The sequence below is a fragment of the Peromyscus maniculatus genome, chromosome 8, assembly GCF_049852395.1.
Source record: "Peromyscus maniculatus bairdii isolate BWxNUB_F1_BW_parent chromosome 8, HU_Pman_BW_mat_3.1, whole genome shotgun sequence".
Lineage (NCBI taxonomy): Eukaryota > Metazoa > Chordata > Mammalia > Rodentia > Cricetidae > Peromyscus > Peromyscus maniculatus.
Window position 1 is genome coordinate 75,529,699 of NC_134859.1, and position 18,516 is coordinate 75,548,214.

Genomic DNA, 18,516 nt, shown 5'->3' on the forward strand with positions numbered 1-18,516 from the left:
AGGGTCAAGTACTGCGGTGATTAGTTTTAATTGTCTACTTGATAGAATGTAGAATCGCTGGGAAGAAAGTTTGAAGGAAGGATTGTCTGGATGGGGATGATCGATGAGCATGTCTGTAAGTGCCTGTCTGGAGAGTCTTAATGGAGATGGGAAGACCCACCCCCCACTCCCTGGGCTTAAGCCCGTGACTGTGTAAAGAGTACAGAAAGTGGGTTGAAAACATACATGCCTTCAGTTTCTCTCTGCTCTTACTGACGTGATGTAACTGTCTGAGGTTCCTCCAGCCTTGACTTCCCTAAAACAATGGCCCGAACCCTGGAACTGTAAACTGACATAAATCCTTTCCTCTCTAAGTGGCTTTTTGTCAGGTATTTTATCATAGCAACAGAACGAAAGAAACACAGGTACAAAGAAGAAGCCATCATTCCTGCCCACGAGAAGCATGCCCACCAGGGGACCAGTGATACTCATTACTGACACTGGAGAACCTCACAAGAAGAGCAAAAGACAAGCTGAGACTTAGCAGGAATAAAAAACAATAATAAAAAAAAACTATTTAAAGGCAATAGGAATGAATTATAATGTTTGCCATTCACACCTAATTACCATGCAGCAACAATATTGGTGTACCAATATCACAGTACCACAGTATCACCATGGTGTGTTTTCTTTAGTAGCAACAGAATTTCCAATGGATGGGCAATGTGTAGATACTTTCATTCACGGTCATCTGTTGTTACCCCAAGGCTCTGGAGGGAGCCCCCACTCTTATGAATAATAAGACACATATGATTTAAATAAGCTCTGGACTGAGCAGTCTCTGTGTCTGGGGTCCTCTGCTAAGGACTAACAAGCATCTGTTTCCTTTAAGACTCCTAAGCCTATAGAGTTCATTCTATTGTACCACCCTCCTTTCATAGCTAACTTTGCTCAAGGTCAAGCGGTTGGGAAGTGACGAGGCCGAGAACTGGCAGCCAAACCCACCTGCCTCCAGGGTCCACGCAGGGCAAAGGAGCAACAAGGAAGTCTGGAAGGGCCAACCCAAAATGCTAATCAATGCTGGCTCGCCACGACACTAAGGACTTCCTTTTGCTCAGCGGCTTTCTCCCTAATTTTTTTTTTTTTGTAATAAACATTCTATAATGAATGTAAGTGACTTGGACCTGAAGGGTTGTGTTTTTGTTTTTTAAACAAAAAACGACAGCTCCATTAGTGATGACTACCCCAAAACAGAAGAAAATGGAGTGGTCGGGGGGGGGGGGGGCGGCGGGGAACGAAGGACATCAAAAGCTCTAGCTGGTCATTCGGGCCAACCTTCCATGTGCAGCGGACGTCCTTGCTATCTGGTCTCTAACAGATGGTCCTCACTTCATCACAGCCTCCCTGGATGCCGGGTGAGTGGATGGAAGCGCCAACATCCAGCCCGGAAAGTCAGTGGCACTGAGAGTCACTGGATTGTGACTGGGTGGTCGGCACAGACACTGCCCTATGAAAATGACTTTCCGAGCATCTGACAGCATGCCATCAGCTTCTCCTCCCCATATGGGGAAGTCAAAATGCATGACATTATCTTCTACGCATAAAATCCAAAGTTTCCCAGACGCAGACCAGCTTCTCTCCTCACCCCAGGAATCCTAGCACAATTCTGTGTATTTGCTGGCTGTACAGAATCTATGTGAAAACTAGGAATAATTAAGAATAGTCAAGAACATCAGAAGACCCTAGCTACCGAGGCCAGGCCTACTGGAGTCCTGAGTTAGACTAAGGACATTCATATACAGGCAGGATGTCGTCGTCGTGTCCCCCATCCCCATCTGTCCCCCTCCATTGCCCCGGCCCAATTTGGAAGAGCCAGATATTCTAGGAAAGGTGTGTACAGCACCAAGGACAAGCGCTATGGCCAAGGTTCTGTGTCACCAATCAGGGAGTCTTCTGGATTGGGCTCTGGATTCCAATGCCTAGCCGTCTCTACGCCTGGCCTACAGAGTGCATCACAAATACATACTGACTTGTGAACATACACTGAATGGAAACCAGAGGCTGCCCACAGAGTGCTGGTCACTAAAAATCATCGTAAGAACGGAAGTAACTGGGCACCTACACCTTAGCAAACAGACACTCAAGTGTGTAGAAGCCAAGAAACCTCCTAACTATGCTGGAGCATTGAAGCTTCATGAGAAAGGAGACAAAACATAAGACCTCAAATTAGAAGACCTTGGTTGGTTTGAGAACCAACTTTTCTGCTACCCAGAAATTTAGTGTGACCCTAGAGGAGCGACAGCCACAATTCTAAATCCAAAAACACAGAACCAATGACTCCATCCATAGCTGCGGCCCACAACTCTTAAAACAAGTATACCTGCCACTGATAGGTCTGTGAGTTTATACTTTTTAAAATCTCTTTAAATAATCCTGATACACAGCCATGTTTAAGAACTACTAATATAGCCAACCTGGATATACTTCATGAGTCTATATAATAAATAAAACATCAATATCTGCCTATATTAAAGAATTGTTCCAAGTATATATGTGGGGAGGGGGATGAGCTATTTCTGTAGGGAAGCTCCGAAGACAAAATGAGAAAGCTTGATCACCTTCAAGCAGGAAAGCTCACTGTCCTGTACCATTAACAGCCTGTCAACAATGGAATCTGATGCCTCGGGGAGTCGGGATTCCTAATAAATCAAATTTATTAGGGATAATGAAAAAAGGGCTTCCCATATGGACTTCACCCTGATTGGCCTGCCCTATGATGAGGTCAGACTATGTAAGTGTTTATTCAATGTATTAATAATTAATGACACCATTACTTATGTTTGGCACTGTACATACAGGGGGCTTCCGTTAATCTCACGGACCACACATTGAGGAGATTGGCTCTGTTCCTTCTCCTAGTCAACTGCAACCAGACTTGTTCCCCAAATCCACTGAGAACCCAAGCATGCTCCTGTTTGTGCTACATCAAGACCCACTAAAAAGAGATACTGTGCTTCTGTCCATCAAAATCCCCGCAAACCAGAAGTCCCTTCCTTGTGAGTGGGGCAGCGGGGCTATCTGTGTGCAGAACCCTGGTCCTGTGGGCATCTGGTGCCGCTGGCTGGGCCTTCTGTTAAGAAGTGCTGGCTTCCTCTTAATCCCTTCCCCAGACACTTCTCCAGCGAGCTAAGCTTAACCAAAACCACCCCTCTGCGGCTGGAGAGGGCACTCTGCTATTGAAAGCAGGGGTCTGTGAACTTTCAGGTCTTTCTCTGAAGAAGGTTCTTATCAAATGCAGATGTAGAAGGTAACAGATGAGAAGGTCCCATGTCCTCAGCACCCCCACCCTACTCCGCCCACTAAGGGGCCTTGGACACCACATGGAAATGCACTCACTGTGGGACCCCTCTGCTCCGTTTGGGGTGCCCACAAGGGTGGGGACATTGTCACTGAATGACCACTTCAGCAACTGCTATATGAAAAGCTCCTGGCAGTTTCTTTATTTCATTCAATAAATCAAAAATGGGCAGAAGATCAAAAAACATGTCTTCAATGGGGGAAAAAAGTTGACTCAGAACTCCCAATGTTAAAACTTTGTAAAGGGAAGACAAGCCAAATAACGGGCACTGGGCGCCTGTGGGTGCAAGGTGTGGTGCCCCATACCTCCAGGGGAACTCTCAAAAGTAGCAGCCTGTGGTCCTCCTCACTAAGCTGCAGGGGAAAGATAAACAGGTAGCAAGCTGAACCTTTATCTTAAAAGAGCAATGCAGAATTTAAATAACAATGGCCGTGCTTCTGCGAGGTAGCAGTAATTGCTGGATGTGTTATGAAGAAGGCAGGAAAAGTCACTTTTTTCTCTTCAGCTGTATCCAGGACAGCACAAGCCTGGTGGACGGCTGGAAACAACGACCACAACCTCCCTAAGAATCACAGCTAAACGTGCCCACGTGAGAACAGCTGATGATGACCTTCGTCCACGATGACAATCTGGGACGTAAGCTGGAGTCCATCCAATAACAATTCAAGGCTTCAGGGATGACCAAGGGCTAGAGAAGCGGTGTAGAACACATTTAAAAGTCAAACCGACCCCTCACGCTCCAATTTAAAAAAAAAAAAATTCATATGGCAAATTTCAGGGGGATGTAAATTTTAGAAAAAATCTATGTGCAAAACTCCGGAGACCAAAAACCAGCACGGAGCGGACTCCGCCTTCCGCTGGGAGAAATGTAAATTAGTAGAAGTCTCCCTGTGGGGCAGTTTGGCAATAAGTAGCAAATTGTAAAATGTATTATTATCTCCTTATTGTAAATGAATTGCTGGGTCAGAGTGTAGCAGGCGGCGGGAAGAAATGCATTCACCAGGGTGGTTCTGACAGGACTGCTTGTAATTCCAAAGAACGATCCTAGTGATATCAGAAACCACCTAAATGCTTCCAGCTGAGGGTTTGAAGTCAGTCAGGGTATGGTGAGACCACAGAAACAGCAGAGGATGCGCAAAGATGCCTCTGACTTAGTGATGAATGCGACATCTCATCTGGCAAACACCACATACGATGCCATTTGCATGAACATGTAGGGCTGCATTTATTTGGGTGCTGACAGGACTCTGGGAAGCTACAGCAGAACACTGCTGTGTTGTCTCCTGAAGATGACGATCAAGGCCACCAGTTCGCTGTTTCCTTCTGTAGCTCATTTCTGTTCAGTACGCCTTTTTGTTTCTAACACCACCACAACACAGTTAAAAATACACTCCCGTCATTTACAGATCATCCAACTCTGTGCCAAGAACTGCCCTCTCTTCACCCTGAGCCCAGAAGCTCTGGTCCTGGAATATTCCAGAATACCGCCATGAAACCCACCTACCACCCTCTCCCTTCCCTCTACAGGATGCCAAATGCTGTAGGATGTGAGGGGTACGAAGCTCGGCCCCCCCTGGAAGGCTTGCGCAAACCCATGGTTTGCAAACCGTAACAACTGTGAAATCATTTCCAGAATTCTGCCCTCTCTCTTGCAGGACCAGATCCTGCTGGACACCAAATCCACCCCAGAAAGAAGCTTGAGCCCTAGGCGAAGAGGGGAGTGGTACCTCCAAAATCCACACAGCAGATCAGGTGTCCGTTCCTGGGCACAGCCTCCAACAAACCCCAGAGGGTCTGAAGGCCCAAGTACTGCTTGGTTCTCAGCTATGGTGCCACCAAGGATGGGGAAACCTTTGTTATCAGATGCGAAGGCCGGAGGCGGCTGAGAAGGAACAAGTGTCAGGGGACCATCAACCTCTCACCCACTCTGCAGGACATTCCACCTACTACCCGGCATCTGCCAGACGCCACCCAAAGTTTCCATCTCTGGGGCATATGCAGGTCTGGAGCTCAAGGATGCGTCACTATTTCTCAAGCAGGGGGTTGGGGGTGGTAGCCTGGTGGTAGTGCTTAGTAAATGCAAGGCCCTGGGTATACCATCCCAGCACCAAAGGAAGAAGAAACCCTAAGCCTAATAGTTGTAAAACTCTATACCACTCAGAGTCCAAGAAGTCAGGAGGTAGCTCTGGCTCCTAACTTCAAAGAGTCTCAAAGGATCCTCAGGAGAAGGAAGGAAGGGCGTGACCCACACATTGGAATCCCCACTCTGAGCCAGGTCCAGACTCCTCGTAACAGCCCCAAAGCAGAGAGAACGGCCGACCTCCGCCCTATTAAGGTAACAAATACAGAAGCCAGCTCCAGGGCACAGGGCCACTAGGTGGAAGGACTTGTCTAACTTGGTTGTCCGTGGCACACACAAGTCTACCTGGGAGCCAAGGAGGGACAGCGCTCTTCTGTGCTATTTTTCCCTTCGTCCTCGCTTTCAACGGTTTAAGACAAGGCGGCGGTCACTACACAGGGCTCTTTCTCTCCCTGAATAACGAGCTCCAAGAACACCCTGGAGAGTTCAGGGTTCACACTGCCCCCGAAGGGTTTCTAAGAACTGGCCCTCCACAACCAGCTGGAACATCACAACGCTTGCCCCTGCAGGAGATGTATATAATAAAAATTGAATGCTGTAGCATGAACTTCATACATACTTGTCCTCTTGGTTTATTCATCAGAAATAATTATCTGTGCTTGCTTTCACAAGAGCACATATTTTATAGGGTACATTAAAATTTAATGGATTTTTAATACTATTGTAACTACTGCAAGAGAGAAAGTGGCAAAGACTGCACCGCGTCTTTGTTCATTTTGGCGGTTTGGCTTCAGGACCTACCACTAAGTTAGAGCTAATTCGGTGGGCAAGGGCAGGCAAGCACAGCCTAAAAGGAACGCTGATGTCACCCTTGGGGTAGATGTGAAAATCCTACGGTTGATTTCTAGCCTGGGAGAACTGTGCCAACACAGAAGAATCAAGAAAGACAAGACACCCCCACATGGCAAACCCTGTCTTGACCTTGGGCAACTAAGGGATCCTGACCATACGCAAAAGGAAGCTAGCACCAGGGACCGAGACCGGTAAGATAGACCCTTCAACCACGGAAAATCACCTGGTGGGGTCACAGCCAACAGAATACAACTTTAAGGCTGGGGAAAATCTGGAAGGCACAGAATGAACAATGAGTTGATGCTGTTCCATGTGACACAAAAATTTCTCAATGAGAAGGTATGGTCCAGGTTACAAACCTAGTTTAAGTCTATGACAAAGAGGCTGTCATTCAAAAAACCTGCTGGGTTTCAAGTTTCGTGTGTTCAGCCACTGGTGAAAACAATTCTCTCTTGTGAGCCGCCCCAGGTTTTTATTTTGTAGTAGATCTCAAGGCTGAAGCTTTGCTGTGGTGGTGCATGCCTGTGTCCCCAGCACTTAAGAGGTACAGGAAAGAAAATGTTCAAGGCCAAAATTGGCTATGTAGCAAGTTAGATCATAATGTGGTCTACATGAGGTTCTATCATAGGTAATAATAAAACACTGCTATAAGAACTTCTTTCTCTCAATGGGATACAAGCTCACATATGTGAACTGCTTACAGTATAGTATCCTGTCCAGAGATCAAGATCAGTTGGTGCTGTGGGACGTCTTTCTGTATGTTGTGAATATGCGTTGCTATGATTGGTTAATAAAGAAGCTGCTCTGGCCTATGGCGAGTCAGGTTATAGCCAGGCAGAAAATCCAAGAGAGGGACAGGAAGAAGAAAGGCAGAGGTGGAGGAGATACCAGCTGCCGCCAAAGGAGCAGCAAGATGCCAGCAGACTGGTAATGCTACAACCACATGGCAAAACACAGACTAATAGAAATGGATTAATTTATAAGAGCTACCTAGCAAGAAGCCTGCCATAGGCCATACAGTTGGTAATTAATGTAAGCCCCAGAATGATTATTTTATAAGTGGCTGTGGGACCACAGGGCTGGGTGGAACCAGAGAAAACTCTGGCTACAAGTTGGACCTCCTGGACTCTTGTGAGTAGCTCCTATATACAAGTGACCAGAACCATTGGCCAAGGCTTCCTGAGGTGTCACCAGAATTGGAGAACAATAATCAATTTCTGGCCAAGAAAAGAAGCATGTGGTACCCTAACACCAATAAGATGTCCACAGCTCAAGCTGACTCATCCACTCCTAAATACACTACCAAAAATACCACCTTGCCAAAATTACGTATCCTAATCTTTGAAAAGTAATATCCAAATTAAAATGGGGAGGAGGGTGTAAATGTTAAATGATGACTGTGATTTATCTCTCAGTGCCACATCTTGCCTGAGCAGATTTTTCCATGACATCAGTGTGGGCCACAAGCAAGATTAGCAATGACAATGACGACCAGAGAATGAGATGGCTTTGGAGCTCATTAGCCCAGAACTGAGATCATCTTCTGCCTCTTGGCAGCAGCTCCGTCCCATACACTGAGCACGCACCTTGCTGCTCGGAGCTTCGCTTACCTCAGTTGTGACGATGGGCCCAAGAACACCTCCCTTGAAGGGGTGCCGTGAGAACTGTATATTTACAGATCAATACGAGCAATCAGCTAAGTACCTAGCACAGAGAAGAGATGCGATTACACGCTGCTGTCACTGAGCTAGAGTAGCTCAGTGGTAGAGCACCTGCCTGGCACATTCAAGGCCCTGGGTTTAACGGCATCACAGAAGGAAAAAGGAAAAAGACAGATGACATTTTCAGAATCTGGTATGGGCTGTGGTAACAGCTTAGGCAGCAAGGTGCCTACCTCATACGCAGAAGGACCGGATTCCCGGTACCCATATCAGAAACTGAGTGCGGTGGCACACGCCTCTAGCCCTAGCTCCTAAGAGGCAGACACGGGAGGATCTCAGGAGACCTGCCACTCACTTGAATCGGCAAGTTCCAGGTTCAGTGAGAGGTCTTGTCTCAAAAACTGAGGTGGAGAAAGATAGAGGAGGACCTGACTTTCATCTCTGGTCTCCATGTGCACACATATGCCCACGCACATACACCAACACATACAAATGCATATGGTAGATACATTGAGTAAAGTGAAAAAATGAGGAATACATTTAATATTGACCGCTGGCCTTCACACATGTGCACAAGCAGTGGTCAGATTCATACATACACAAAAGAAAATGCCTGGCATGTATCATCGGTGCATACAGTTTTGAATGGGTTGGTGGCTTCTTTCCCTTTTCCATATAGAGAGCTATGCCTGGTCTTCTAGGTGCCATTTCCCCAAACTGTGATTTTGTTGCTTAGCTCATTTCAGTATGTACTTTATAACTTTTGGGGGAGAAAGGGAAGAGCAACAAGAGTCAATGGAAAAGAAGAGGAGAGAGGAAGGCCAACACCAGTCTAGAAAGTTCTGTGGATCTGGAGCTGTCTCTTAACACTTCTCCAATCTCCTCATTGTTCTGGACATGCAGCCAAGCCTCCCCCAAGATCCATGTCCACTCCCTACACACACACACACACACACACACACACACACACACACACACACACACACACACACACTCACACACTCACTCACTCTAACTAACTACGACTGAGGTAGTAAGTCGATGTACTCACATGACCTCCCCATGTCAACATCAGTTTCAATGGAGGGCACAGGACTGTCACAGGGCCATTAAGTGAGGACATTAAAAGCGTTGATGTAGCTAAAGCACATTAACCTGTGGGGGAAGGCAGGCTATAAGCTGCGGCTCCACCGACATCATAAAAAGTAAAGAGGCCTTCGTAATGGAACTGATATTACAGCCATTGATATAAATTATACCTCGGAACAGGGGAGAAGGGGGTGGGATGTAAAAATGGAACAAGTTCAAACTTCTTTTATTGTAATAGTCTCCAGTTGAGCATAATCACCAAAGCTATAGTGCAATACGATTGCCAAAACTAGACAAACATCTGTGAGATGGATTCATCTCAGAGGGGAGGCCAACAGCTTGTTATCATTAAAGCAGCGAAGCTCGCTCCGCGACTGAACTGCAGGCCGCCTTGTTACTGTGCTTGCGGAGGCAATTGTACCAGATGTTGGCAACCACCTTCAGATAGATGGCAGGCACCTGCTGCTGGGGAAACTAAGCTCCTCGTTGGCCTCCCTGATTTGGGGAGTTGGGGGGCAGGAGTGACCCGTGGACATGCCTCATGATGAGTACTAATTACATAGGACCAAGAGATGAGATCAGCTTCCTGGACAGGAGTGTTTCCTTCTGCCCCACTCGGCTCCTCATGAGAAGATCCAAGAAGGGCCCAAGAAGTGCCGGAGGCAAGGTGGAGATGTTCAGAAGGACTCCAATTCTCCAATTCGGGCTGGAGACGAGCAAGGGCAGTGTGTGATCGACTCCCTCAGCAGGTTGCTCCTGGTAACGGTCTCTGAGACTTCAAGAGCTCCTAAATTTGAAACATGGCTGTGGACATTAATCATCATTAAAAGCCAAACAGGCAATTTTCAAACCATGTCATGCTGACTCAGATGGAGACAAAGACTTGGCGATGGGGGAGAGCATGGACAAGAGAGATAAATATACCCATGCCACCACAGACAAATAAAAATCATGAGGGCCCATAATTCATTCTCAGAGCATCCTCCAAACATCAGCCAGTAGTTATTTGACAGATATGAGTCACTCCCCAGTCAGTGCAGCCGACCCAGGCCTACTTGGCTGAGGGTAAACTCAGAGAAAGTTACCAATAAGGATGCAACCAGAGGTCCTGGGGTCCTGGAGAGGCACCCACCCTGCCTCCTCTGCTGAGGACGGCAGCCCACAGTGTTTCAAGGACCAACAGATGGCTCCATCCTGGAGGGTCGGCACTCTGCTGACAAGGTCAAGTCAATTTTGCTCTTGCAAAAATGTGCTGCCCAGGCCCCCCCAGCAAGCCACGGGGGGTTAACTCTGAGCATAGAGAGGCTCTCCTTCCTTCCTCCCAGGTGGTCAGAGCTCAGCCTGGGTACCCTGCACTTAATATAAGGATACCAGGTGCTGACAGCTGATCTCAGAGAGAGATGATGGCTGGGACTGGGTAGGAAGGACACAGGGTGTCCAGAGAGATAGGGCAAGCCTACAGTGATTCCCTGGAACCTCTGTCCTGTCTTGTCTTGTCTTATCCAAGGGCCTTGAATATACATACCCTCCTCGTCGACACAGTGAAAAGCCCTAAATGGTCCTAGTCACAGCCAAAGAAACGAAATGGTTTGCTAACAATTGTTGAAAATTTAACAGACACATTAAGTTCTAAGTTTTCTACCCCCCACTAGAAGCTCAAAAGGAGCTTACTCTAATATTTAGCCACAAAGTAAAATGAAGCAAGCCTCTTTAGCCTGTAATTAAAGTTGTTTCGTGTTCCTAACCAATCAGAACTGCTCCGTTTAAAAACAGAAAGAGAGAGGCGATGGGGGTGGGGTGGGGAGGGCGTCCAAGTTCCCAGCATAGTAATGACAAAGTTTCAGAGGAATACTTACCGGAGAATACAGAAATCAAGGCATCAATTTAATTTCACACTCTACCTGCCTTGGACTAATTTGTGTAAATTACATTTCATACGAAGAACTTCGGTCCACGTGACCACAATGGAGAAATAAGCAGCTTGCATCAAATCGAGTTTTTTTCAGGTATAAATATATCGCTCTTTTTAGTGTGTGTTTAACTGAATTCAGCTCAGGCTTTAGGCAACTATCAGCAAATGTTAGCTTCTACGTTCTCATGGCCCATCAAGTCAGTATCATTGGTTTTGGGTTTTTTTTTTTGTTTTGTTTTGTTTTTTTGTTAGTAGCTTTAAAAAGCAGGGGCAGGAAGCAGAGATGAATCCATGTGGATCTTTCTTCCCCTCGTCTTCTTTTAGGAAAATGTTTATAACCAAATTCTCAGTTCATGGATGTGAGTTAGCAGAGTCAAGGAGGCAATGCGTGAAGCTTCATGAAGCTTCCATTCGGGCCTGACGTGTTCAAGAACGCAGCTGGAGACATAGTGTGTGACCGAACAAGACTGCATTATGTGTTCATGGGTACAGTCGTCTGGTTGGTGGCTACCTCAGTCATCCAGAGCAGGTGCTTAACAGCAATACCTTAGACCGTGCCCGAGAAGCAGCCAGGCTCCAGACCACTGCTCCTTGCCCACTATAACATGGTTGGCAAGGGTTGCCACACGCCCTCCTCTAGACAATCCATGTATTTGTGGCTAATCTAGAAGATTTTTCCAAACAGACTGGAAAAGTGGCCTCTACTGCTGACACTGTAAGGCCTACTATTTCGAATGAACATGCCCATGCTTCCCAAGCAAGTTTATAACTGACTCTCATGATAGAAATCACTAGTTTGAGACTCGAGGTGAGACCGAGGAATGTGTCTTACAGCTATGGTCCAAATGCAGCCTGCTGCCTGGTGTTTGTAAATAAAAACTGGAACCCAGCCATGCACGTTCATTTACATATTGGCTGTGGCTGCTTTGTGCACAACACCAGAATCAAGTGACCGAACTGGAGACTGAATGGTCTCCAGAATCTAAAGTGTGTCCTGTATGGCCCTTTGCAGGTGAAGTCTGCCAAGCCTGGTTCAAGAGCAGGGTGCTCAGAATTCAAATACCAGTAAGAAACGAGCTGAGGACTAGGCAACTGAATGTACCCAACGCTTATGAAAACAACGGCATTTTTTGTTGTTGCTGCTTTAAGGGGGAGGGAGCGGGTAGACTCATTGCATTTAATTTGCAAGACTATACAGACTTTCTTTGACTTCAACTGTCACTCAGATGTCAAGGTGCATCTGAGGAGTCAGCTTTGGCCATTTCATTCTCTTGGGCGGCCCAATCACTTCATGAGCAGATTCCATGGGAGAGGCATGTAGGAAGCCGTGGGACTGAATTGCAATGTTCCCTGTGGTTCTCTCCCATTAAAAGAGACGGTTCCCAGTGCCCAACTCTGGGGTCAAATAATCAAGCCATGCAGGCAAATCACCTCTGGTGAGGGTGAGGCATGAGCTCTCGGAGAGGAGAGAACATGGCAGGAAGGGAAACGTCTTTAAAATCCTGGGCCGTTTCACAGACTCGGGCAAGGTGACGGTAGACGTTCATATCTGGGCTGCCCCCTGCACAGCTCTCCAGCTGGTGACAGAGCAAGATGTTATCTCAAGCCCACTGAATGGGCAATCATGATTTGGGTCTTTCTGAAGTGGGTACAGACAGGACTGCTGTACCCAGGGGTGCACAAAGAGAGTCACATCTGGGCTTCTCACTGCCTTCCGTGTCCATACTGATCCTCCGTGGATCCAAAACAAAAGCCTGCCAAGTACTTCTTCCTAGGTGCATGTTCAGGCTGGTGTCAGATGAAGGAGATCACAGCCCAGCTTTCGCAGGCCCTGGACAGGTGAGGGGGCAGGAATGAAGGACAGGCGGCTCCTCCTGCCGTCTCCGAACTGCAGTTCACTTCCCGGTGTTCACTCCTGGAGTGCATGTTTCCCCAGAGGCAAGCAAGTGTGCCCTGCTGGGCTCTCAAGCCCAATATGGTGCTCCTCTCCTGAGACGTGGTGACTGAGTGCATGGATGAGAGTTCAAGTACAACCACCCCCAAGGCCTTCTGACCACAGCTGATGGACACCTCCCTCCTCCTCCAGCCCTTTCCGTGGTCTCCAGTACCCTGAGAGCCTCCTGCCAGAAACCACCCCACCAAGTCGAAGGTCTCCCTCAGCACATGCCTGAGAGTGGCAGCTTCACTCAGCAGAAGGGGTTAAGTAGAATCCACAAAGCACCCCAGGAGCAACTATGAGAGAAGCTGTCCAGGGGATGATGGGTACTGAAGTCTACTCAGACACACCCTCATCAAGAAGGGATGCTGCGGACAGCCAGCCATGGAAAAAAGCCCAGCCTGAAGAAAGAGCCGCGTCTCTCAGAGGAGGCACGTTGGAATCAACTGGAATGGAGTTACAGCGGCAGCTTTCTGAGCAGAGGGGAGAATAACTGCTTTAGGGTCTCTTGTGCCTCTTCCGTGAGGGGTGGAGACCCCCCTCTAGCTGTGCTGGGGACCTCTAGCCTTACGAAGTTGCTTACTTTGAATAGATTTCTCAACACAAACAAACCAACTGCACACACACACACACACACACACACACACACACACACACACACACACACCACTCCCAACCAATCCCTGCACTTCCCTGTGTCTAACCAAAACCGCAGCTGTCGGCCTGTGTGAGGACTTGGGGGAATCACTGAGAAGATGGTGGCTTTCTACAGAAACTTGGCATTTATCAAAGTGCAAGCATTATCTTCTCAACAGAAGCTGACAATTTGTCCCGTTCCTCCCTCGAGAGAATCCAGCGCGCTCACATTTGCTTCCCCTGCATGCTGTTTCTCCTACTACAACATTTCTTTGCCTGGAAAGAAAATATTGTGACTCCTTGCCATATTCACTTCATTAGCATAAGAGGAGAAAAAGCCAAATCCTCCCTGCGCACCCACCCACCCAGTAGCTCCAGCTGGGTTAAATCTAGCAGTATCTAAGATGCTGAATTTGTCAGAAGGCTGCCTGAGGAGGTGCTAGGGAGGCAGGGCACTGGAGTCACTACAAAACTAGTCCCTCAGAAACTCAAAAAGCCACTTGGCAGAAGGAAGAGATCTGTGCGGACGAAAGCAGGACGCTTATGAGGGGAGGCAGACTTGGTGGGGAGTCAGTCATTGGCAGCAGGGTCCTGGAAAGGCAGCTTTGCTGGTAGAGTGCTTGCTTACCCTGCACAAAAGCCTTGGGTTCCACCTCCAGCACCTCATAAAACCAAGTGTGATGACTCATGCCAGTAGTCCCAGCCCTCAGGAGGTAGAGGCAGGAGGATCAGAAGGACAAGGTCATCCTCAACCACACAGGAGGTTCAAGGCCATACTGTGCAACACGAGACTTTATGGGAGGGAGAAAGGGAGAGAGGAGCCAGATGGAGCAGCAGAGATGAAGGTACGAGGAGGCCATCACTGGATGCCTATGTACCAGACTCCGACTAAACTTGTCTCTAGTCACGCTTATAAAACGTATTTACTTTGTTTTCTATGGATGGGTGTTTTGCCTGCATGTGTGTCTGTGCAGTATGTGTATGCAGAGCCTGTAGAATCCAGAAGAAGGCATCAGATTCCGCAGGAACTAGAGTCACAGGCAGTTAGTTGTAAGCTGCCACATGGGAATAGAACCAGGGTCCTATGGAAGAACAACCACTGCTCTTAACCACTGAGCCACCTCTCCAGTCCCAACTCTATTCACTCTTACAAACCCTGCATATGAAAATGTAGTCCCACTTAACTAGACAGGAAATTCGGCTCAGGACAGTTAAATTGATACATCTATGTCCAAGCTTAGGTCAACCGAATTCCAAAGTCCCAACCATTCAATATTATCCCATGTCATCTAAACAAAGCCTGAGAGTCCTCCACCAGTAACAGTGGTACTCCTTCATCCTTTCAAGGGGAAGATGTCCCACCAACACATCCTCTCTTGTGCCAACTGGATTTCAGAATGACAGAAATGTTTGGGCCTAACATAATTATACCATTTCCATTCCCAAACCTGGCTAACCATCATTCAGCCAGTCTCAGGGAGAAGCCCCAACTACCACCTAGTGTCCAAGCCTGGAGGATGCATACACCTACGAGCCTGGCCAAGTCAAGGCTTTCTCCTGTCTCCTGAAAATCAGGAAGGCCACCTGAGGAGAAGTCCCGGCACTTGAAAGATCTAGGCTCTTCCTTAGACCAAAGACAGCAAGAAAAGCAGAGGAGAGGACTGCAGAGACGTCGGGGTTAGCCTCCTAGCATGCCTTCCATCTCGTGAAAAGTCGTGTGTGGACCCTCTGTGGCAAGACCCACTCTGGAAGGGCCTTACTGCCCTGCACACGGTGCCCAAATACTATCTTAGTTCCACAGAGCCTTGGCTACGGCCTGACACACTCATTTACACTGTTCTGCACCAGAATAACAAGATCCCACGAGAAGTGCCCCACCTAAAGCTGAATAATACACTCCCTTAAAGCCCAGTTTAGAAAAAAAAAAAACTGAATTTTATCACTTGAAACTCCTTCCCTAACGACAGTCACAGCTCTGCCCTCTAATACAGAGACCTCATCCAGTCATTCCCTGACTATTTACTAAGACCGGGCCAGGCCAGGCCTGAGGCTCCCGACCAGTAAACTGCCTGGGCCCCAGCTTGCTGGAATGCAAAGGCTCATGGAGGCAGAGAGGGGACATTGGACTTAGAGGTAAATAATCCAAGACGCCCTTCTCCACAGACCCGGTCTGGATTTTCCCCACCGCTGGTTTGTTTCTTCCTGACACAATTTGAACTTCATTTTATTATTTGCTTGCTAGTTTCGAGTTTGTCCTTGTCCGTCTGTACCTCACGCTAACAGGCTACAAGGAAGCAGGGTTGTTTGTTGTCTGTCTGATTTACTTCTGGGACAGTGGCTCCCAGCTCAGTGCCTGGTCCCCAGAACATCCTTGAGATCCCTGGCATGGCACCATCAAGAGCGAACCATGCGCAAGGCCACAGGCGCAGTGCTTTCTGGGCCTAATGAGGAGGAATGGCTGTTTTCCTGCACTAAGTGGTCCCATGATGTGGATGGAGCTTTGAAGATCTAAGGCTCTTTGTCGTTATAGGGTTTTCTCCCCCCCCTCCCCGCTTTACACTGAGTTTATTAACATCTTCCCATCCCTTAATATTTGCTGTAAATTCAAAGGAGGCCGGAAAACCAAACTTATGAGAATCATATGTACAGGAAAAGGAAAGAAAACTTAGTGAGGATGTGAAAAGCTCTCCCATGAGGCAAAATAAATGCAGTAAACACATTAGTGGATCAATATATTTAAATGTGTTTTAATAAACATCAGCTAAGTATTCCTGGGACAATTTCCAGATAATATTCTTTACCCCCAAAAGGCTTAATCATTCAGAAAAGTTAAAAGAGTTTCTCCACAGGGTCCAACTACAAAAATTCCTCTTTGGCCCTGGACAATCCAGTGATCTCTGAAGATCAGAGCAATCTGAAGGTCTTCCACAAGCTGGAAGCATAGAGGTGGCTAGACTGAACTTGGGGTACAACTGGAATCACAGAGGTGGCTAGACTGAACTTGGGGTACATCTCATCAAAATGATACAACCTCATCTTTATGTCGTGAGGATCTAGAGAGAACTTTTCAATTTGTGCTGTTCCCAGGTTGGTGAAAGACCTGAGTTACCATCATCCAAAGGATGGGGACACGGACGGACGGACGGACGGACGGACGGACGCACGCACGCACGCACGCACGCTCGCTCGCTCGCTCTCCTGTGCTGACAAGCCTACCACTGATTCAGACTGGAGAGGCAGGTAACAGTCTCAGATGAGTGGAGTCTCAGGGGTAGAAATAGCTGCAGTTCATGTTTCTAGTGTTTGTTAAGCAGAGCTTTTGTTTCTGTCAGGATGCTAATAACTGCAAATGCAGTTGCTCATCTGATTCTCGTGGTCATCTTATGTGTAATAGGCAAGCATATTACATGTGTGTGTGTGTGTGTGTGTGTGTGTGTTATGTACCATCCTTATCCTGTTTTGCAGGTAAAGAAATAGAGGCAGAAGAGTGAGAGGACTTCCTAGTATGTAGATGAGCTGGGTTTGAATCAGAGAAGGGAAAACATAAACCAATAAAACCTTCTACGAACCAGGCAACATCCTAAGCTTGTGTGCTGGCAAGCTATGGCCTGCCATATAATCAGGCTGCCTCTTGGTTTCTGTAAATAAAGTTTTATTGAGACAAAGCCACCAACATTTATTTCCATATTGTCTTTATCTCTTGTCTGATACAGTGACAGAGCTGAACCATTTTAGAAAACCATGTGGGGTATAAAACTAAAACAAATTACCTGGAGCTTTTTAGAAAAATGTAACCAACCCCAGATTTTCGTTTTCAAGGTCAAGGAATGAAAAAGGCAGTCCTCTTGTAACCAGAAAGGTAGGCAGACATGACCAGGAGCCATTCTCAAGCAAATAGAAGACTGTATTTTTCGGCAAGAACCACAAACTTGTGGCCTTTTGTGCCATAATACTTATTCTACATAGCAAGTCTTAACAGTCATTAAGTAACAGTTACCAGGCCTAGCATGGAGATGAATTGTAGAGCGCTGGCCCAGCATGCCCAAGTTCCTGGGTTCAAACACAGCAACACATAGAACCAGATGTGGTGGCATGTACCTAAAAAGCCCACCATTTAAGAAGTAGAGGCAGAAGGATCAGAAGTTTGAGGTTACTATTGACTACACACAGGGTTTGGGACCAGCCTGGGCTAAAGTCCTTGTCTAAAGAGGTGTGTGTGTGTGTGTGTGTGTGTGTGTGTGTGTGTGTGTGTGTGTGTGTGTGTGTGTGTGTGTGTGTTTTTACTTATAACCTTCCAGGAAGATGCCGGGTGGCTGGTCCGGCACCCATCCTTCACCATGAGCATCTCACATGAATCGAGAACCCAGGGCTTCTACTAGAAGAGTTAAGGTAGACACAGAAGGAATCCCTGAATCTGAGCAGTGACGGCAGCTAAGCTGGGACAGCTACATGGTTGATGATTCTTCCGTCTTTCACTACTCCATAGAAAAAGGGGGCTGGGTGTTTTTTTAAAAAGACAAATACGAAAAAACAAAAGTTTCATGCCTTAGAAGGCTTACAGCATGTCCTCTCCCGGAGGCCTTTGATGCCTTTTTGACAGTCCAGAACAAAGTGGGAATACAGTCACAAAGACAGTCTCTGATCGTTCCACATTCTCATTTATTTTTCCTTAACTGAAAAGCACCATAAGTTGTTTCTTTGAATGCTAACACTAACACGCTATAAGCAAGTCAGAAAATATTTACCTCTGCCTCCAATTATAAAGGGCCGTTAGCGACCTCAACAACCAAGAATCTCTCATTGTAAGTAATCCACTTGCAGGAATTGCATCTTCTAGAGCAGACCACCTAAAACCCACTTCCTGTAAACAAACCTCTCTGCTGGGCTTTGAAATCTAATTAAATCCTCACTTTGCTCTTTAACTACAAGAAGCTCACTCTTCACTGAGTGAGGGCAGATGTTTTTATTATTATTATTTTCAATAGTCACAGAAATAATCCCCAAGTAGGAGCC

At 47.0% G+C, this 18,516-nt stretch overlaps 1 protein-coding gene across 13 annotated transcripts in view; it reads right to left on the reverse strand.

Moving 5' to 3' along the window:
• Positions 1-18,516, reverse strand: part of Msi2 (musashi RNA binding protein 2) — a 367,917-nt gene that overhangs the window by 216,908 nt on the left and 132,493 nt on the right. The window lies entirely within an intron of this gene.